Here is a 22392-nt window from a genome sequence, read left to right as displayed (position 1 = left end):
AGAGAGAGAGAGAGAGAAAGAGAGAGAGAGAGAGAGAGAGAGAGAGAGAGAGAGAGAGAGAGAGAGAGATTTGGTTTAACAGAGAAACAGGAAGGAAAGGAGAGAAGGGGTTAAGGGGTTACAGAACACTAGAGAGAAGGTATATTAAGAAATTAGTATTAAACTCTAAGGACATATCTGACATGGTGCCCAGAAATTGGGGAAATGGATGAACAAATTAATGATATAAATGTGATAGAATACTACTTAGTCATAAGAAATGATGAAGGGGACAATTTGAGAGAAACCTTGGAAGATTTCTACGATCTTAAACTAATAGAAGTGAACAGAATCAGGAGAACTATTTCTACAATGACAGCAATATAGTGAAAGCAAAATAATTTTGAAAGAAATAGAAACTTTTTTCAGTTTAATGACAAGCCATGATTCCAGAAAGCTCATGATGAAACATGTTAGCTACTTCCTGACAGAGAATGAAAGACTCCTTACAGAATGAGACAAATACTTTTTGGATGTAGCCAACATGGAAATTTGTTTTGATTGACTATTAGTAACAGGGTTTGTTTTTCTTTAGTTCTCAATTGGTGTAGTCATGGTAAGAGGATGAGAAGGCAGACTTTTGCTCATATAAAAAACATAATTTTTAAGGAAGATAATTTAGAATTATGCTAAGGAAGTGACTAAAATGCATATACCCCTTTGACACCAGAGATCCCACTATTAGGAACATACATAAAGTTACCAAAGGTAGAGAGAAATGTCCCCAAATAAATAAAAGTATTCACTGAAATACTTTGTTACAACAAAGACCTGGTAACAAAGCATATGCCCACCAATAAACAAATGACTTGAAAAAGAAATGTCATACATGAATGTGATGGAATATCACAGTACAGAAAAGTATGAGAAGACATAAAAGAAACAATTCAGTGTAAAGTATAACCAAGAAAACAATATGCACTGAATGTTCTAAAATCATAATGACCAAGTTTGTCTCCAAAGAAGATAAAAGAAAACGCACTTTATTTTCTTTCTTTTCTCCTCCTCCTTCATCATCTACATCTTCTTCTTCTCTTCCTTCTCTTCTTCTCCTTCTCTACCTTCCTTTCTCCTTCTTCTTCATCATCATCATCTTCTTCTTTCTTCTTCTTCTTCCAGAGGTGGAGGGTTATAGGTATACAGCATTTCATATACTATCAAGCTTGGTTGATATGTTGGCTTTGCTAAACTGCTTATTTTTCTCTTCCTTGTTTATTGTTTATTACAAGGGATAGATGGCTAGAGAGAGGATGAAATGGAGTATATTCAGAAATAAATGTGATATAAAAATCAAAGATGCTAATTAAAATACTTTAAAAGAACAAGTAAAAACAAACTTAATGTCTATATTTGTTATCTTTACATATGATTATTTGGGGAAAATATTTTAAAACATTTTTATTAAAGGATGAGGAATGAACTTGGCAACTAAGATTCCAACTAGTCTATGCTTGCACTAGACAAAATTTGGCTGATATCAGACTGTATCAGGGACCTGCTCAAACACTACATTCCTCAGTCCTGACAGGCTACACTTAGGATTCCAATGCTAGGTCTCCAATTTCCAAATTATTCTACATTATATAGTAATTTCAAGATATGGGCACTTGTCTACCGCAGGCTAAATTAGACCTGTCTCCTGGAGCAGGGTTCCAGAGCTAATAGGCACCAACAGCAGGCTTTTAACCCTAGAAACATGGTGCTTATACCCTTATCAAGGAAACCTTCACAGCATACAACTGACAAAACCTCAAAGTCAAAGTGAAACATGAACAGACAAAAGAGCTACTGTAATTTTGCTTCCCCTGATGTGGCAGAAAAACTACTTTTTCTGCCATCTCTAAGAACGTGAAGTAGCTTTCCTTTCCACGTCTGTCTTTGGTGTCTCCCTTCCTGTGAACAGTTGATGTTGGTGCCAAACTGCTGGATGACTTCACCCTCGGTAATCCACACGGCACGTGTGAATATCCACAGGATGCCAGATTATCAGTAAGGTGATAACACTTGTCTACTATACCTGCTTGGCACCATTTGAGTAAGGATCCCTCAGGGCTCCTAGAGTTTCACTTCCTGATATTTGCACCTGCACCCTTTTCAGAAGCAATAAAAACACACAACAAACCATATTTAAAACACTTATTCAAAAGCCTAGAGTCAAAACCAAACCATCACAAACCCCAGAACAAAATCAGCTAGGAAGTGACACTGTGTGAGACCTTGAGTCCTCAAACTGAATAGTCCCCTTACTGAACCTCATGCACTATGAGGAAAATTCCCCAATTTCATTCTCTAGATTATTTAATAGGGTAGGTTTTATCTTTTAAACCTGTGAAAACAGAAGAAAACCCACATTCTTCAGATACAAGCATAAGATAGAACTCCATTTTGATCTGGTTGCTATAATTTTTAATAGGCTTCTCTGATACAAATGTCATCTTTATCTTTTAAAAGGTCTTGCTATATTTATAAGTAAATGACCTAAAATTCAAAGTAATTTTAAAAGAAGGTTAAATTTCAGTAAACCTGAAAACAAAGTACTTTGTGGAGTTAAGGTTGAGAGATGGAAAGTGAAAGGGAAGGAATCAAACCCTTTCCTGGGTTGCTGAGACAGTAAACCTCAATGCCTTCTGTAGCTGGCCTGCCCAAGCTGTGCTCAGGAAAAGGTTTGGGTCATGTTAATCTTACAGATTTAGGCTTTTTAAATGATCCAAGGCCTAGTTAACACAGTGCCTGGCAAAAAGGAGGCCCTTAATAAATTCTGGTTGATTGACTGATTTCTGCCAAGTGACCAGCAGTCTGCTTGAAAGATGAAAACAAGAAGAATGAAGCATTTGCATCTTTACAACTTTATCAGAGGAATTTTTTTTTTAGTTTTTGTCAATTTGCCATTTAAATGTAAATCTCAGCCACACATTCTTCCTATGTGAAGAAATTAAATAAAGGAAAAATTCAGTTTGACGCCTGCTTTCTGGAATAGAAGAAAATCTAATCATCAGTTCTTCCTTTAGATACTGAACTTAAGATACTTAAGTGGTAGCAAGAATTTCACCTACCTATACTTTATAAGGGTGGCATTTTAAAAAAAATGCTCATAAAATTCCTTACATGGAAAACAAATTAGATAGATGGGGATAATAGAGATGATAGCTAGATATAGCTAGATAGCTAGAGAGAGAGATAGAGAATGACAGATAGATACATAGATGATAGATATACATAGGTAGAAGACTCTAGAGTCATGATTTATTAATTTCATTGATTTTTGGAACCCCATGTATAGAAATTCCCTCTACTACTATAGGATGGGAAGTTACTCTCTTAGAAAGTTGCCTGGAATACTGAGAAGGTGATGGGTTTGCCTGAAGTCACCCAACCAGCATACGTCAGAGACAGTGCTTGCACTCAGGTCGGCAATATATCCATCAGGCCATGCTGGCTCTCAAATAATAGTGTGATTATTGCAGAAATAAAAATAAGCACACGGAGCCACTGAATTCCATACCATGCCATGTTATCAGAAGAGGAAGAGTAGCAACTAGGAGAGATACACCTCTCCCACTCTCATCAACTCCATTTAACAAATCCTTATGTGTATAATGTTAGTGGGTTAACACATGGAATTGTGGCAAACATAAATACCCTCTTTCCAGTTGGTCTCTTCACCATGATCAGTGATCTTATTAATTAATTAACATGACCTACTGCACACTCAATTCAGTTTAATTCACTTCAAATGTAAGTACATGATTGGTAATGTGTTCACTGCTGGGCAGGCAAAAACAAAAACAAAGCAATCCTGCCCTCAAGGAGCTTACATTCTACAGGAGTGTGAAATCCTATAAAAACATATATAATTTCCACATGTATTTGTGAATTTTTATCAGGACAGTTAAATATTTTGGCAAAACTGCTCTCTAAATGCAAGAAACACAGATGTGCTAACCAGAAGGGAAAACTCTTTCCCCAACGTGTTGTGATCCTCTCAGTAAGTTACGGTTCATAAATGTGCAATTTCTCTCCAGAATTCACTATCCAACAAGGTCCCTTCAACAGACACCTGCCTTGGCAGAACAAAATGCCTGGGATATCCCAAGTAGCAAATGCTAGGATCAGAAGTTCATAGATGGCTTCTTTTTATATGGTGAGTTTCTAACTTTCCAATTCCAAGCAAAATAAATTATGTAAGGAAATATATCCAAAGTGGACCCTGAGTACAAAACATTTGTGTAGCCTAATGGATGGACTAACCAAATTTATTATTCAGAGGCTCATGGGCTAGGGCTGCAGTTATAAAAAATAGCCCCAGGTCTTTTGGGTCCAAACAAAGTTCATGTCCTATATGGAGTAAAGAAGTGAAGCCTGAGATACAAGGAGAGAATTACTCAATCAAGTAATTATTAATCAATAACCATCTATTTATTATATGTTAGGTATTGTGCTAGGTACTGGGAACACAAAAAAAAAATCAAATAGTCCTCACACTCAAGGAATTTGCATTCTATCAAAGGAGATAATAAGAACATAAGCAAGTCTATGTGAAATAAATATAAGGTGAAATGACAAGGGAAATGACATTAGGAGATGGGGGGATCAGAAACACTGGAGCTGAGTTTTGAAGGAAATATGGAATTCTAAGAGGGAAGGATAAGGTGGGAGTGAATTTTAGGCATGGAGGACAAGTGCAAAAACATGAAGATAACAGATGAAACAGCAAGAAGCCAATCACACTAGATGGTGAGTGCTGAAAGGGATTGGTAGATAATGACATTGTGAAGGCAGACTTGGAGTGGGGTTTACTTCACATAGGTACAGCTACTGTCTACTACCTCTTCTTTCAGAAGGGTGTGTGTCACTGCATGGACCTGACTAGAATATCATCTTTAAGGTGGGGGCACCTAACTCTAAACCACAATGGACCTTTCAATTTCCTCAGCTTGCTTACCACTGAGACTTAAAATATCTGGGTCCCAAGTTCAACTTATATAGCATGCATAATAAACACATCATTCCCCTGTGCCTCATTCCCAGCTTTCAGTAAGGAACAGGGACCTAAGTAAAGGCTGATTACCACCAGCTTCTCAGGAAGAGCTCTCTTGTCACAGGGAAAAGGGGACAAGCTCAGTTCTTGAAGACTTTCAACTGATGCCAGCTGTTACACAGGAAAGTCTCTTGGGAAGGAAGGGCAAAAGATGAACAAGGCCCTTGGAAGGAAGGGAGAGATGGTGAGGCAACAAGGAAGCCTACTAAGTCTGGAAGAGAGAACTGATCTCCCTCCCCCTTTGGGTGCTCCAAGTAATCTAGAGAGGAGAGAGGAAACGTTCTGCCAAGCAGCCTGCCCACCTGCAAAGACAACTCAGGTGTCAGGAATTAGTAGGCATTACAGAAGAGAATAAAATCATCTGATCCATGGCAAGACATACTACAACTTATTCCAATGATAATTTCTTTGTTTTGTTTTTTTACATATATGCCTAGATACTATTAAACTTTCTCCATTTAATGAAAGGCAAACTGTCCACACCAATGTGTGTCCTTTGAAATAGGGCTCTACACCATGTATCTATCCAAAGGCTCACATTTACAGGTGTCTAGCCAAGTCATTTTCTAGGTCACATGTGGATTTTACAGTTGAATTGGGGCTCCCTGAGGACTGATTTAGACACTTTCCTAGTGTTTTCCTTTGATCCTTGATCTAAGGCCAACACAAGATACCAGATTAACAAGCAACATCTTTACATAAAAGAAGGGAAGATCTGGAGTCCCTTTCAGAGACTTCCCTAGGATTCCTGCTCCCTGCAGACTCAATCCAGGGCTGCCATGAGTCATTCCAGTTCCCAATGAGCTCCAAGCTAAAGACCATGGTAGCAGTAACATCCCCTAAGAGGCAGCCTCACTGTTGGCTAGTAAGTAAAAAGGAATGAAGGATGGTTACAATAATAACCTTAAGGCTTCAGCCATTCAATAGAATGTAAGCTCCATGAGAGCAGGACCTTTTTTATTTTTAATCTTTAGATTCCCTGATGCCTGGAACAGTGCCTTGCACATGGTGGTAGCTTTAAAAAGGGTTAATGACTGATTGTTCAATTATGTCACTGGATCTGTGATCTCAGCAACATGGTACTTTCTCCAGAGTACTAAACACATTTTCTAATCCTTTATGATTCCTGCCCATGTCCTCCTGTAACAGAAACTCTACCCTATCATTCTTAAAAGGTGCTAAGAATAGTAACAATAACTTGCATTAAAATGAAGTTTTCTAAAGGTTGACATGTCAGTGCTTGACAGAGCCTATCTCATTTGATACTCAAGAGAAATCTGTGAGGGAAGTAGTACAAGCATTATTATCTGAATTTTATAGACAAGGAAACTGGTTTTAGCCAAGAGCCCACAGCTAATTAAGTTACAGGGCTGGGATCTGCACCTCTCCACTTTTTATCTCTAAGTCCAGTGCAAAATCCCCCTCCACTGTGGGGTGTTTGGGTGAATCTTGAGAAACAAGGGCACGAAATGATTCAGGAATTGGGCAAGATAAAATGGTAGACCTGACCTCCTGAATTAGCTCAGAGAACTGAAGATTTGGGGATACAGGAGGGACAGAGTTCACATCCTAATTTTACAAATGAGAAAAGTGAAACCAATCAAGATAACAGGGTGAAGTATGGGAAGGAACTGAAATGTGTTGGAATTGGCAGCTGGACTTGGAGCTAAAAGACTTGACTGTGAGTCTGGGCTCTGACACTTTTCAGGTAGGCTACTGACATGGCACTATGCTGAGCCCCTGCTTCTTCCCCAGGAAAGAGTCAGTAACATGGGTCACATTTACCACATGGAGTTGCTGTGAGTGTCAACCAAAACAATGTATTTCAAGCATCTTGTAAATATTTAAGCACCAAGGTCTCATGGGAGAGGACAGTGGTAGTAACAGAAGAAGCCCCAATGTCTAGTTCCTTATACCACACCAACCAGCTGAACTACCCTGCCTTCCAGTTCTCATTCTCTTTGCAGGTTTAACTTTCAAAATGTTCACCCCTCAAAAGACCTGCACCTGCAAGTTAGGTTAAGCTGACACCAGGTGGCAACTGAATAAATCTTTTCTTTCAACTTTCTATACTAGAAAAAATTTAAGAACCTTTTGCACAAAGTCAGGATCTCCCAAACCAATACTCAAGTTATGAGGAAGGCAAAAGCTTCCACTTCTCAATCAAAACCTGCTCCTTTCTTCTGACCAGGAGGGGTTGGCGGGGTGTTGGGTCTTAATCTGGTGTGTCTGTGTCTGTGTGTGTGCCCGCAAGCTCTAGAGCACACCACTGGCCTATTTGACAATCTAGAAAAGCTCACAGACCCTTCTTAGAATAATATTTGTTGCCTATATTCATAATTGAAGGAAATCATAAATTTAATTTGGAAGCTAGTAAAAATAAAGATGGATTTTTTTCCCCATCCAAGTTCTTAGAAACGTTTCCAATCTATTTACAAACTCCAGTTTAAAAAGTTCTGCTCTGAACCAAAACATGTCACACCTTATACCAAGCTTCTTTGGGAGCCACAGATGAATTCAACCCAAAGAAGAAATCCCTGAGATAAATTCAGGCTGGGATAAGGTGCAACAAAAAAAAGGTGGATAAAGTAAGGGATTCGGCCAAGAGAAAGAAACTCTTGGTCATGGTAGATCTCTGAAAATGTCATGTTAATGTGTTCTCAAGACCTGGGCCAGGAGATAAAATGAAACTTCAGGTGGTGATGAAGGTTTGAGGTTGGTAATTCTAAGCCTGCCATGGTCCTATAGAGGAAAGTAAGTAAACAGGAGACCAGGCCATCTTCCCACCTAGTCTTGGGCTCATAACCTCAGAATCATCCAAGCCTGTTTCCTTTCTCTAACTACCACCCCTACCCCCAACCAATCAGTTATTAAGTCTTTTCAATTCTAACTGATAAACATTCTTTGCCTTCTGTCCATTAAAACATCCAACACCTTTATCACTGGGCACTCACCATCTCTTGCCTAAATCTCTATGCCAATTAACCTTCCTGCTTCCAGGCACTGTCTTTTCTAATCCAACCTTCACAAAACTGCCCGAGGCACCTGTGCTTAGTCATTTTAATCATGTCCAACTCTTCATGACCCCATTTGGAGTTTTTTTGACAAAGATACTAGAATGGTCTGTCATTTCCTTTTCCAGTTCATTTTACAGATGAGAAACTGAGGCAAATAGGGTTAAGTGACTTGGCCAGGATCACACAGATAGTGTCTGAGGCTGGATTTGAACCCAAGAAGATGAGTCTTCCCAACTCCAGGCCTGGCACTTTATCTACTGCATGTCTAATGGGACAATGTGCAAATAATGATGAAAATTGTCATAGGGTCTTAGGTGACTCACCCAGGGTCACACACAGCTACCAAGTTTCTGAGGTCATGTTTTAGGCCATGTATGGAATTGATTACAAGATATGGAGAGATTGAGGCAATCAATCATATCAGAAGAAGAAAAGAAGGAGGAGAAGGAGGAGGAGGAGGAGGAGAAGGAGAAGAAGAAGAAGAAGAAGGAGAAGGAGAAGGGGGAGGAGGAGAAGAGGAAGAAGAAGGAGAAGGAGGAGGAGGAGGAGAAGAAGAAGAAGAAGAAGAAGAAGAAGAAGAAGAAGCTTGATTAAGTAAAACACAAACACTCAATGTGGAGATACAGCAACAGACAGTTCTCTAGACCCCCTTGGCTGTGTGGGTGGGGGGATCCCAAGCAAATAAGAGGCCACGGACGTACAAGGTCTATACTCCCTTCTAGACAGGATTATGCAGAATTCACCAAAACCCCTCTCCTGCTAATCCCTGCACCTCTTACCCATGCAGACACCTTAAATCCCTGTCACCAATCCTAGGCAGCCCCACTCCCTGAACCTCCAGTTAGTCCAGAAATAGGAAGCCCAAGAAAACAGGCAGGCAACATTGGAACTGAGAGGTCTTCCTGCCAGCAAGGCCAGAGCTCAGTCCATCATGTCTCTGCCTCTTCATCTGGGAGGGACATCAGAGGTCACTGGTACAAACCTCTTGTTTTATACACACAGAAACAAGCACAGGTGATGGTGAGTGACTTGACCAAAGTCAAACCAAGAAGGAAGGAGCAGATCTGGGTTAAACACACAGACATAAAGGACCAAAAATGGAACACAAGAGAGATAAGTCCAAAGAAGAGGCAAAGCTGCTGAGGAGTGGGAAATTTGGGTGTCCTCCTCAGTAGTTTTGGGGTATATTTTTGTTCCGTTGCTTCAGCCTTGATAAACTACTAGCTCAGGGGGCAACATGATAATACGATGGCACCCAGACTTGGAGGCAAGAGGCACAGGCAGGTGTCTCCAGCAGTGCCTTCACTTCACCTGTGAGAAAATGATCGTGGCATTGTGACTCTGGGCCCATACTGCCTCATCTCTAAAAGTAAGGTCTTGGGGCAGCTAGTGGCAAAGTGAATACAGCACCAGCCCCGGAGTCAGGAGGACCTGAGTTCCAATCCAGTCATTTACCAGCTCTGTGACCCTGGGGAAGTCACTTAACCCCAATTACCTGACAAAAAGAAAAAAAGTTACTTTTGGCCTGGAAAATCTCCATGGTCTCTACCAGCTACTCCTGCACAGTTCTGGTGTTGCTAAGTATAGCCGAGTCTTTTAATTCCAATGAGAATTAAGTACCTACTATGTGCTGGGCATAGCAAGACAAAATGAAAAATAATCCTTGCACTCCCAGGACATGCATCCTCCTAAAATAATACAACATATAGATAAGTATGATAATGCTTTGGGGAGGAAGCAATGAAAGGAGAGACAGCTAACATGCAGGGACATCAGGAAGTGCTTTCCACAAGAGATGAGAGATCAGCTGAGCCTTGAAAGAAGCTAACTTGCTGGGGAATTTTTTTTTCTTTAAAGACACAAGCTTTGGCAGCAGGCAAGAAGTTCTTAGAGTGTGAGAGATGATGGAAAATGTATAAATGTATGCATATAGCTCCGGCAAATCTTGCAAACAGGGATGAGGCAATCTCTGTTTACTCCTTGCATGGTAAACAGACTATATTCCTGAGGGACCCATTCACATTTCCAGCCTTTTTACTCCTTTAGACCTGAGGAAGAAGAGATCAGAAAGATTCTTTATGAGTATATTGAAAGTTGCCCCTCCAGCTCCCTCTCTCCATCAATCATGGCCATGAACCTCTAGACAGGTCCCTACTTTGGTTCTTCACATCTTGAGGAGTTGCAGCTCACTGGGTCAGTGAACATGACCAGCCTTGTTCCTGTAACTTGTTCAGGTATACTGAAACAGGAAGGAACTGGACACAAATGTTCATCATACTTTCATCTCAACACAAGGAGGCCATTGGAGAAGAGAAAGCTATGGGCAACACTTTAAGGAAATAAATTTAACAGCCTTTCACCAAGTTCAGATCTTGGCATAGAACACATTGAGAGAGAGACACAGACACAGACACAGAGAGACAGAGAGAGAGACAGAGACAGAGAGTAGCATAATCGTAGCCCCCAGGGGACTTCTGCCAAGATCACTGTTTGATGCAATTGTCCAAACCTGCTAATGTGAGGTCCAATATGAACACAGCAAGATTGGCTACTGCTAATAACTAGCATAAAGGGATAGCTGGCATTTGCCTAGCACTCTGAAGTTTGCAAATTGTTTTCGATATATGGTATCATTTGAACCTCACAGTGAACCTATGTGGCAGGAAGAGAAAGAAGGCTCAGAGGGGTCAATCAAAACTGAAATGAGACAATCAAGTGTTTTGTAAACATTAAAGCTCCACGTAAATGTTCCTTCTTAAGTGATCTGTCCATGGTAATAAAACTGGTGAGTGGAGAGAGGGCTAGGTGGCTCAGTGAGTAGAGTGCTGGCCCTGGAGTCAGGAGGACCTGAGTTCGGCCTCAGACACTTAACACACACAAACAAAAAAACCTAGCCGTGTGACCTGGCGCAAGTTACTTAAAACCAATTGTCCTCAAAAAAAAACAAAAAACTGATGAGTGGTAGAGTGGAATCTGAACCCAGATCCTCCCAACTTCATAGTCACTCCTTTGACTACAGTCTGCATGGGCAAGACAACTACTGAAGGAAAAGGAAAAGGCAAACTCAAGGTAGCACCTTGCTCCACTTTCATTTTCCTGGGAATCAGATTTCCAAAGTTCTATCTCCATATTGATCTGGAAGTCTTCATTCTGGCTTCAGTCACACCTTTCCTTATGTTATTTAAAACTTTAAAAAACAGCCCTTCACTTCGCTCTTTCATCCTTCAATAAAGGGGCAGGGTTTTCTGATCTACCCTGAGATGGCCATCGTGGAGAAAGAGCAGGAGGATGCTCGAGTACCATCTTTATGTTTTCACAACACTTCAAGGTTGGAGACAAAGGCCTTAAAGGTCAAATATTTCAGTTTAATAAACCAGCACTAAATATATCTTATGCTACTTTTCAAAGTCACAGATTCCCAAAATGTTATAGTCAGAGGCTTAGAGACAATTCCTGAACACTATTTTTATATATATGGTCCACTCAAACCCCATGAGTTTTAAACACCTTTCCCCAGATGATGCTACTAGTTCGTGACTGGGATAGAAGAAGAACCAAAATTAAAAAGAAAAATAAGCAAGTAATTAATTACTTGACTGATATGGTGATTTTTTTCAAACTTTTTTTTTTTGCTTTTTGGAGGGCAACTGGGGTTAAGTGACTTGTCCAAAGTCACATGGCTACTAAGTGTGTCAAGCGTCTGAGGCTGGATTTGAACTCAGGTCCTCCTGACTCCAGGGCTGGTGCTCTATTCACTGCACCACCTAGCCACCCCTTTTCAAGCTATGTCCAATTTAAGAACCCTGGTTAAAACAATGTACTCCAGAACTTAGTACAGTTTCTGGTGCTTAATAAATGCTTGTCAACTGACTGACACTGCATTTTCTTTTTAATTACAATAAAGTTTTCTGTTTTGATAGGTATCCTTTGTGCATGTTTCAGAGAAGCACATTCTCCCTTGGTAGTGTTCTTCTTGAAGGACTACAGCAATGTGTTCAGTTTGTTAGTTGATCCTTCCAATAAAATATCAATAGAATTAACTAAGTTATTTAGTTTGGAAAAAGAGAGCCACATTCCTAGAGGGCCAGAGCAAGTAACCCATGCTGACACAAATACGTTCCCATCTTTTCTTTCAAATTATAAAAGATGATCGTTTTCTTCAGCAATGAACCTTACTAAATTGAAACTCTGTACATCAGAATTAAATATGTTCTATCTGCTAAAAATGAACAGTGTATTATTTATCACTAATGTTTAATGACAAAAAAACTGATAACTTTCTCTGATTATACCACTGATTTCCTGCAGTCATGCATCATTGATTCCCTTAGTCATTAGCATTATCACAGTGCATAAACTCCGGCTTATGCAGCAAGTTTGATAACAGAGCTTGAATTTGACATATACGATTTTTAAAATATCTTCCCATTTATATCTATGTGTATCTTTATGTATATAGCTAGATATATACACGCATATATATATATATAAAATCTTACTATATAAATGCAAACCCTTAAAATGCCCATAAGTAAATTCCTATATTAAATGAGAAATTAACCATAGCATGAATTCATGTGCAAATATAAAGTACTTGCTAACGTCAATCAGTCAGTTAACAAGCATTTAATCACCTACTATGTGCTGATGATACAAAGAAAGGCTGTCTCAGAATTCCAGGAGCTCGCGGTCTGATGGGGACACAACATGAAAACATGTATGTACATGAGTTGTGTACAGGCTAAACTGGAGCTAACCAACAGAGGGAAGATAGTAACATTCAGGGGAATTCAGAAAAGCTTCTTGGACAGGTGACATCTGATCTGGCACCAGCTTGAAGCCAGAGAAGCCAGGAGATGGAAATGAGGAGGGAGAGAAGTCCCAGCATAGAGGGCTGGCCAGTGAAAATGGCCACACTGGAGAATTGGAACATCTGACAATGTCTTACTCAAACTACAGCTGCCCAATGCTCTAGCAAATCCATTTCTTTAATAATTGGTAAGTCCTAGGTTACAACTTTAAAAGATGCTAAGAAAACGGCTAATGCCTTCCAAGGAATTATTTACTTGATATTTTTGTATTAAAAGAAACGTGTTAGAATCATGATTTTTATAAAAACTTCATAATCCAGATAAATGTCTCATTTAAAAAAATCCTTCTGAAGCAATTACTATGTAAAAATCAAGAACTACACTTGCATTTTTAAACCGACACCCTAAACTCATCATACTCTGCTGTCCTTAAAGAAAGCAAAATGCTTTTGAAACATATATGGATGTATAGCCATGTAACCGTATGTATAATTCAGAGCTTCACCACACACATATGTATGTAGTGCTTAGAGGAAATAAATTATCTGAAGAACTTCTTAAGAGGCTTACTGACTGTCAAAGTTCAATGGAATCTTAGAGGCCCCTTCCAGTCTAACTTCTTTACGTCACTGATCACAGTTTCCAGACCTTAAAGGTTTCTCCAAGATCATCAGTGTGAACCCTCTTCTTTATTTAGCACAGGAAAAATGGAAGGCTCAAAGAAATGATGTGCCCAAGGTCACAGGGCTAGGAAATACCAGACTCAGAATTTGAACCCAGGACCTTTGATATCAATCCAGTATTCTTCCCACTGCCTCTTCCCAGAAAGACTGCACTAAACTTGAAGGTTAAGATGTATAAGTATAATATTCTACATTTTATTTGCTAAAAAAGGTCACTTTTGCAACAAATAACAGCAGAAATTCATTCCTAGTATGTTAATAAATCAATGTCTGTTAATATATGATCAACCTTTTATGTGAAATTCATTTTTAATGCAGAAATGACTATTTTTGCTGTTCGTCAGGAGAAAGTACACTAGCCTTGGATTCAGATGACGTAGAGCTGCATCAGCCTCAGTTTCCTTAAATGTAAAATCAGGGCACTCAACTAAGTGGTCTATATGGGTCCTGTTTTGTTATTCTGTAATTTATGAAAGAAAAGAACAAATACTTTTGATACCAAATATTATGTCCTTTTGCATGGGAGTGTTTCATGTAGTCCTTGATTTTTTTAAGGGAGAGGGAAATCAGTCATATTAACAGCTTAATAACTTTATTTGATTAAGGAGGAGAAGGGGATGCCCACTGTGTGAATTTTCTGCCTCACCCTCCCAGCAGGAGTACTTGAGGCACTGCACTACACCTTCAGTATGGAGAGAAACAAAGGGGCTGGCTGATTTGACAACCTAATGGGCCAAGCAAGATAACTTGCTTCTACAAGTAAAAGAATTTGTTGTAAGCTTACCCAAGTTAATGCTCCTGGTTTACTGTCAACAAGCATCATACTGCAACAAAAGCCATTATTTAGAAAACAAGATGAACCCTTCCTAAACCCACAGAAAGCATTCATAACACAAGGTCTGCAACAACATGCCTGCAGGAGGCTCCAGGAGAAAACTCTGGCAGCCACGGGCTGCCTGCCTGCTGCAAAGCCCTATTTTCTCTAAAAAGCATTTTGTCCTGCATGCACTAAGTGCTTGTGGGAGCCGCACATCTCTGCTCTCACAAGGTTTAACTGGCTAGCCACCCTTGTAAAGTTAAAATCGGAGTAAACTTCCTATTTTAACATTTCAATAATAAATCACTAAAAGATGTCTGTCAGTACTTCCCTAAAGACACATAGTTAATTACTTAACCCTTCATAATGAAAAGATTAACATCCTTTCAACAAACAAGAGAGGAATGATTTAACATTATACTGTGTGTTTCATTAACCAGTGACATTAATACTACTTTTCCTTTTCTATTGCATCTTCTGTTTTTCCAATCATTTCCATTTTTCATTTTTATAGAAAAGTCTTTATTCGCTGTTAGGGTAGTAAAGTGTTCTGCCATCTTCCCAAAGATCCTCTGGTTTATTTTGTTTTCTTTGGTCTTGTTTGAGACCGATTATGCTATGTAAAAACAGAGTGCCTGGAAAACTGAACAGAAACAAGAAGACAGACATGTAGGACACTGTAGAGGCAAATGAAGTGTACACAGCAAGAAGGCACCTGTCACACAGTAGGTGATTACTAAATGCTTGTTGAACTTGTAACTTAAAAATACACATTTGTATGTCACGTGAAAATGACACCAAGCTAATTGAAAAGTTATTAAAATGATAATGTTTTAAAACTTCTAGCTGAAAAACACTCCAAGTCAAAATGGCAATTCAAGATGAAAAATAGGGCATTTTGGACAAACACATTTCTGCTGGATAACTTCAAAAGCCATGTTACTAATGCAGAGGAAAACTATGTCTGTACAATTTTTATTTAAATAACTCTTTTGATCTTAGTGGTTAGATCTTTAGCTGAAGCCCTGAATATTTAAACAAACCTCCTTAGCATTTTATCTTCCTTTATCACATAATCTTTTCAGATGCATTCTTCTTGCTACCCTGCTTTCTCTATTTATATCTCTTAAAAACACTTTGGCACCATTGGCTAAGCTTTCTAAATCAATAATACTGCATGTCCAGTCACATAAAACTACAGAGAATTTCCCAAGATGCCCTGGGAAATCTGACTACTTTAGTTTACTGATGTGCTAACACGGTTAATCTACTAATTAATGAATAAACAGTTCTGATTAAGAAAGTGAGATGGAATACTAAGAAGAAAAAGTGTCAGAGAGCCCAAGGAAAGCCATTTGACACTAATTGCTAGCTACAACCTGACAACACTCATTGGGAAACATGGATGAAACCACAATACAATATGAAAGGAAATGTCTGGATGCTAAGGGAAAACTAACAATGCTTTTACTTGTGCCAACCATCTTGTTGAACTGTGACACCTTTTTGTTCTGCCTTGCTTCTGGAGTGGAAAACACCAAGTATCTCAATTTCTTCCTTTCTTTGACCCTGAAAAGAGGCCTTATTCCTTTCCAAATTTCACCTTTTCCCAAGCAATGTTTTAGGCTAACACTCCATCAAAACGGAGGTCTAAACAGGTGGTTCAGCCCCTCCGATTTTTTGGAATCAGCTACGCAAATTCATGTCTCCTTCCCCATTACCTCGGCCTATATCAACATACTTACTGTCTCTAGAAAGGGAAGCCGCTCCTGTAAGAGCATCACTAACTCAGTGAATAAATGTGAGAAGCTGCAGCTCAGTCGGCACTCTCTCCAAAGAGCTGCCAGCAATGCCCTGACAGTCTCCTGAAAATCCTTAAAACGTGGGAAATAATACTACTTTGGGGCTTTTTAATCAGCGATCTTAAAGAACGATTCTAAAAATACTACCTCCAGTTTACAGAATGGAAAACCAGTGCATGGGAAGTTAATGATTTGCCAAGAGTCACATAATGAGTCAATAGCAGAGCTAAGGGGGGTAAAGACATCTTAGGAATCCTTTTTATTCATTTGGTGCTTTAAGTAGCATTTCATATTTCGGCATATTTAATACAATTGGAGGATATAATATTATCTCCAGATCCACTTTATGATAGAAAAGCTGGCCTCTAAGGTGTCAGTATAAACTACTTTCAGACTGGGAAAGTGGAACAGACTCGAACATGTCCCAGTGAAAGAACCATCTCTTGTCGCTGCCTGTTTGATTTGGGAGCATTGCAAGGCCAGCAACAAAGGAAGTGGGCACTTGAATCAAAAAAAGCTCGGAATTATATTATATGGGGAAAGCAGGTAATAAGAAAAAAATCATTTGAGTGCAGTTTTATGATTATTAATGCTACTTTGAGACTGCTCCTACTTTTAAAAAACACTATTTAGAAAGACAAATAAATTGGCTTTTATAAGAAAGTATAGACATGCTGTGTTACACACCCGACATATGCAAATATCTCATGACATGGGTTCTATTCTGGCAGGTCTGTCCATATGTCCCTGTACAGATGCCCTATAGAGATTGATGGGATTTCTGTCTTGATTTTTCATACACATACTTTAATATAATTTAAATAGATTATCACTTATCAGAATATAATATAAATTTTGTTTATGATTTAGTCACTTTTAAGTACTCACACTAAAGAAACTCCTTTAACCCCATGACTGAGTTGAATTAAGTGTGGAGACAAGACTTCCAAAGAGCTTCTACCGCCCTTTGCACTCTCCCAATAATCTTAAATTACTACAACTTAATTGCCATTTCAAGGCACTAAATGGAGACTTCTTTTAAAAAGCAGAGCACAGAAGGCCATAAGGCAAAAATAATTTATACCTGAACAGGTATCAGGTCTGCTCCATTTGGGCTTCCTTCAGCCCTACCCCACCCCACTTCCTTCCCTTGTGTGATTGTGTAAAAAATATTTTCTCCATTAAAGTTTCATAAAAATAATTGTTCAAGAGGGCCATGCACACACCTGTTGTAAGCAAGACCATACATATGTTAAAAATTGGTATCTAGGGAATCAGAACCGAAAAACAAGCTTTGAAGAGATTCTCTTCCCCAAGCTGCTTAGTGCAGCTTCTGATGGGGTGAAATAATAGAGGAAAATAATAGGTTCAAGCCAAACCTCATCAATAGGAATTTGATTTCTAAAAAGCAATCACTAAAAATGCCCTTGCCACATCTGACCATGTTGTTAATCAAAAATAACTTACTGACAACAAACAAGGCTATAAAAACTGTTTCTCCCTGATGACTGCACAGCTAGCTCCCTTCCACTGTGCTGTCCTAGAGGAGAGCCAATGGCCACCTCTCCATGCACCCCAAGCCAAATTTAGCAGAAGGATATTAGCAATAGACCTATAAACTGCAACATTTTCTTGAAATCAAAGAGGCCATACCATTCTTTAAAACACTCTTCTTTTCTGTTGGCCACCCATTACCACACCATTGCAACATATCCTCAGAGATACTGTAACAAACTCCAGAGTCATTCAGCTCATGTGAAAACAACTGGCTATTTCAGTCAAAAGGCTGGTGTCCATGAATTTGTCAGCCTCCTTCTCTTCTAACTCAGTCCACCGTAACTTTAACCAAACCAGGTCCTATTAATTTGGAATGTAAGGGCCACTTCTGCCCTAAATGGTTCCTCGAAGTGAAAATTTTAAGAGTATGAGGAGGCCTGGAAGTCACTGCATTGATTACTCACAAGTAGGATAGATGTCTGACTTCTATTCTCCACGGGCCAAACCCCATCCTGGACTTCTCCCTCTCATTCACAGTATGAAGGTTACTTCACCTTGTCTAACTACCTACAATAATTAAAAAGAAAAAAGAAAACTCTTTCCCCTCAAAAGACAAAAGAAATTCAGTAACACATAATGATAAAGTCTATACCTCCAAGTCTCCCCCCAGGGATAATTTTAGTATATCAGGCAGAGGGTCTTCTATTGCATCGGATATTAAAAAACAACACCTCATATTTACTCATTAAAAATGTTATTTATTTTGAATGAGTTTTATTAATGAACCTGACAAGATGTAAAGGTAAGAAACAAGCCTAAGTAAAAACTATTAAAAAAAAACAAACAAACAAAAAACAAAACCTACCACCTGTGCAAATCTAATGCTGCCTTTTACACCCTTTCTCAGTCATATAAAAAACATGTTGAGCTGAGTGCCTTGAAGTTGCAATTAAGTTGTAGTAATTTAAGATTATCGGGAGAGCAAAGGGCAATAGGGGCTCCTTAGAAGCCCCCTCTACCACTTAATGCTAGTCAGACCCAGGGTTAAATGAGCTGCTTTAATGTAAGTGCCTTAAAGTAACTGAATCATAAACAAAATTTATACTATTTTCTGACATTCTCTAATCTATTTAAATTTTATGAGCATATGTCTAAAATTGTTTTTAAAAGACAGAACTATTATCATGTCCTGTAAATATTCTGAGGTACTCACTAAAATGTAATCCACATCTTAATACATATTTTCTGTACACATACACATTTCCTTATGGTGAGTAACCTTTCAAAAATCACTTCGGTCTTTCCTGAGTAAAAGTAGAAACAAAATAACTGCCACAATTAGACTCTTTATAAAAAGGTAACTGAGTTCAATAAAAGTTGGCTTCTTTGTTCTATTTCTCTCACTATTCACTCAACATCATAGGATACACCACTTCATGAATGTTTATTTCTGAAATATCAAAGTTGTGCTGCTAATTCTAACATCTACTGAAAACGGGTCTATCCTCCAACCCAGCACAAGAATACATAATTTACAAGTTTAGGGTAGAGATTTTTTTTCACAAAAGGAGTGAAGGAAAAGTTACCCAGGAAAAGCAGACCTGACAGGCCCAATATTAACTAAGGTGACTTTTTGCTATTGTAGGTACAAATGATTTAACTAGAACAAGTTTATAGCTTTTAAAAAACATTACATATTACACCAAATGGCTTAATAGCATACATGCTATGTTTAACACACATTCTTAATTATACAATAAAAGGTGTATGCAATAAAAAGCTACAGACTTTGCAATAGGTTGTTCCTGATGGTTGTGAGACTGGCTTATAAAAAACCTAACAACAACATAAAGTGCTCATTGTGTGCTCTGTGCTGCTAATTAAAAGTATAACACCTAAATGACAAGGGTTTTTTTTTTCAATTCTTCTGTAGATGTTAACTTATCTTGTTTCCTACTTAACATGGTATTGGTTGAGTTAACTCAAAATGACATTTTATTTAATTTTAGAATGGTTTATTGCAAGAAGAGAAAAATAAAATAGTTTACATTGCAGGACTGAAAAGAAATGCAAAATCTTTTTTTTAAGTGTCTAGCAAAATAAACAATATAAATTTTATATTGTCAGTTTCAATTGCTGGAGTTTTTTGCATTATGCTTTGCCAAACCTGTGAAAACAAAATGCTACAGTAATTCCTGTTACTACTTCCTTTAAAAATGTAAGGCAATTACATTTCCTTTTCTACAAGCAAAGACAAGTTTCAAAGAATTTGAATAAAAGTTGCAAAGTGTCTGTGCTTAATGACATGCTGAGAAGTCAATGTAGTATTTTTTGAAATTTTTGTTTTGCTTTAAAAAAATAAAATCAAGAACTGACCAACCCCAAACTGTTTCAGCATGAAATGCTTCTGTTGAACATCAGTTTTACACTGCCATATCAAATACCCCACCCCTCCCCTAACAATACAGATCTTTTTTCAGACTGGAGATGAGAGAATTTTCGTAAACTCTAATTGGGGAGTGTAATTCTGGGGAAAGACAAGAATTCCACTATGTGGTTCTGAGCAGTTAAACTCATATCAGAATGCAAAGACCCACTCTGCTGTTTCTGGGTGGAGTTCAGATCACCAGAGTCCATTTTAAAAATTAACTTGTTTAGCCACTCAGAAAGCTAAAGAAATAAAAATAACGACTGAAGAGACTATAGATCTTTCTATCCAAGTTAACCTTCAGTTGCCCAACAAAGATCAGCATTTGCAATGGTCCATTTCTGCAGAAGTGAACATAGACTCTGGCAGCCTAATGGCACGGTACAGAGCTTTCCCTGAGGCCGCCCCTGACAACGGCCCAGCAGCAGCTTTGTTTGATCTCCACTGCCTTCCTTAATCTGGGTTGTCAAGGTTCACTTGTTGAAGGCTGTTTACTTTACTTTCTCCCCCCCCCCAAAAAAAAGTGATTTTTTTTTCTCTCTCTCTCATACAATGACTAATCCAAAGACTAAGGAGAAAGAATGCTTCCAAGGCAAGATGTTAAAGCTACAATACCTTTTTTTTTCAATGAGAGTTTAGCCGACACCTTGTGAATGGTAACTAGTTGAGTGGGGCTGGGTGTGTGTTTAATGCTGTGTAATTATGAGATAATTCAAATAAAGGGACTGGGGATAGGGGGAGGGAGAATAAAAATTCTATTTGTGTGTGTGTGTGTGTGTGTGTGTGTATGTGTGTGTGTGAGTGACCAGGAATCCATTCTTCTTGTCCTGAACTTAAAAAAAAAAAAAACTAGGTCTACTCTTAGAATTACAACTCCAGTGGAGGGGAAAAAAAAGTCATATAACATTTTTCTCACTAACAATGAAAATATTAGCTACTCTTCTTTCTCAGTTATATATCCCACCACATGACAGTGAAATCTGAAGTGTTTCCATCTCCTTTTTAAACACTGGTTAAAAGATTCAACAAAAACTGGCCACCACGATGAGAAAAAAAAAATTATCCTTCAGGCCATCACCATCCATAGCAGGTTCCCCTACTCCCAGAACTACAATGTCCAAAATGTCATTGATGCTTTACTTAGCTTCCTTGTTCAATATCAATTATCAAGGATAGGAATCACTAAATGTAAAGTATATATGGTCTGCATGTTTTGGATCCCTCTATAATGAATGGTGTGTATGTACAGTGTGGGATTTTGAGATATGCAGGCTTATTTCCATGGCAGTCGCAAGAAATTAAATCCTAACAGGATACCTGGGAAGGAATATCAGCTCACCTCTAATTCTTCAAAGTAGATTTCAGAAGCACAGAAATAATCAAATGCAATAGTTATATTAATTTCATCCTTCAACATGGTGAAGGTATTTTGGGGGGGGGATAGTTTCATTTCAATCTTTCTGGTTGAGCAAAAGAAAAAAATAAATTTAGTAAGATGAGCAGAGTAAATCAATATACTTTGTAATCAGCCCAGCAATGATATTTAAACACAATGACTTGGAAATAATTAATAGTTATAAGGGGAATGAGAGAGTAACAAGAGGGGAGAGGAATGTCACCACATTTTATAGCAACACATACTACCGGGGCTAAACTTTGATCTCAGATCTGCTGCTTTTAAAAAAGGGAAAATTCCATTTTTTAAAAACACCTAACCTCTGAAGGATGTGCCCTTTGCTGTTCGCCTTCTCCTTATCACTAAATGAACCCAGAGTTGTAAAGTCTGGGGCTTTGGCAAGAAAGCACTCCCTCTTCCTCAACCTTGCTCTCAGTTTTTCCAACTGCACGCACAGACACACACACACACACACACACACACACACACACACAATCCTCCCCCTCCTCCTTCTCCTAGGGTCCCACAGACCTGCGATCCGAGACGCCTCAGTCTCTGCCGAGTGTCCTCCACTTACCCGGAACAGAGAGACAGGTCAGCCGAGCTCTTAGCGTGCCCACTCTGAGGCTAGCAGAGCCCGCACGACCATCTCCTCCCTAGCACCATCTGCTGCTGCTGCTGCTGGGACTGCTTTGGCGGCGGCGGCGGCGGCTGATGCTGTTGCTGCTGCTGCTGCTGCTGGGGCTGACTCGGGCGCTCGCCCGTTCGTTTCCTCCTGCAGACAAACTTTCGGCTCAATGGTCGGCCAGAGACCAGGGCTGCTTGCAACAAGTCTCCAGAATACAGGTTTGGGGATGGGGGGGG

The 22392-nt window shown here is 39.0% G+C and overlaps 1 protein-coding gene and 1 long non-coding RNA gene across 9 annotated transcripts in view; one reads left to right on the top strand and one right to left on the bottom strand.

Moving 5' to 3' along the window:
* Positions 1-22392, bottom strand: part of FOXP1 (forkhead box P1) — a 689298-nt gene that overhangs the window by 663915 nt on the left and 2991 nt on the right. The window contains exon 1 of one of the 7 annotated variants that reach the window (XM_069084097.1): positions 22060-22198. The exons of the other annotated variants lie outside the window; for them this stretch is intronic. The gene's annotated coding sequence lies outside the window, so the exon portion shown is untranslated. Of the gene's footprint in view, positions 1-22059; positions 22199-22392 lie in introns of those variants that run through there. 7 annotated transcript variants of the gene reach the window in all.
* LOC138158129 (uncharacterized) overlaps positions 22236-22392 on the top strand; it is a 16321-nt gene continuing 16164 nt past the window's right edge. For both annotated transcript variants that reach the window (XR_011167561.1, XR_011167560.1), the window contains exon 1: positions 22236-22374. This is a non-coding gene — a long non-coding RNA (uncharacterized lncRNA). The remainder of the gene's footprint in view (positions 22375-22392) is intronic.

This window comes from Petaurus breviceps, unplaced genomic scaffold (assembly GCF_028583685.1).
Source record: "Petaurus breviceps papuanus isolate PSGF00001 unplaced genomic scaffold, PetGlider_PUasm1.0 174, whole genome shotgun sequence".
NCBI classification, from domain to species: domain Eukaryota; kingdom Metazoa; phylum Chordata; class Mammalia; order Diprotodontia; family Petauridae; genus Petaurus; species Petaurus breviceps.
This window is presented reverse-complemented; position numbering and strand designations above follow the sequence as displayed.